This window comes from Octopus bimaculoides, chromosome 26 (assembly GCF_001194135.2).
Source record: "Octopus bimaculoides isolate UCB-OBI-ISO-001 chromosome 26, ASM119413v2, whole genome shotgun sequence".
NCBI classification, from domain to species: domain Eukaryota; kingdom Metazoa; phylum Mollusca; class Cephalopoda; order Octopoda; family Octopodidae; genus Octopus; species Octopus bimaculoides.
The window spans coordinates 15309816-15310648 of NC_069006.1; positions in this window are offsets into that span (position 1 = coordinate 15309816).

Here is an 833-nt window from a genome sequence, read left to right on the forward strand (position 1 = left end):
ACACACACACACACACACACACACATTTGCAATGTCTATCTGCATTTCCGCTCGAATGGGTTTGTCTCAGTACATCTCTTTTCTTTGTGGTCTTTTGGGAGGAGGAGGAAAAGGGGACGAGGATGAAAAAGTGGAGGATGCTTGATATTTGTGTTTTGCTCTTTCTTTTGTTTTATATTCTGTGATTCGAGAGATCATCGAATGGAAGAAAGCTAATGAAATTATGACTCTAATAAAGACAGATGTTTGATATAACGAATACACTAGGCAGCGGCAGCGGGATCAATGCCACTACCTCGATGATTCTGGTTCAACGCAATCACTTCTACCTTCACTATCATCACGACTAACCAACACTGCCACCATCACCATCACCACCACCAACAACAACAAAGACAAGGACAACAACAATACATCCCTCAACAGCTACAAAAGCACAAAAATAGAAATAAACAAAGAAGATAACAGTAACAGACATAGAATTATGCGAAAGTACAAAAATAGGGGAAGAACGAGAATTTTTATATGGGTGTATAAATGTGTGTGTGTGTGTCTGTCCGTATATATGTGTACACATATATACAAATATATATCAATATAGATACAGATACATGTATGTAGTAGTAGTAGTAGTAGTAGTAATAACAGCAGTAGTAGTAGTAATAACAGCAGTAGTAGTAGTAATAACAGCAGTAGTAGTAGTAATAACAGCAGTAGTAGTAGTAGTAGTAATAACAGCAGCAGTAGTAGTAGTAGTAGTAATAACAGCAGCAGTAGTAGTAGTAGTAATAACAGCAGCAGTAGTAGTAGTAGTAATAACAGCAGCAGTAGTA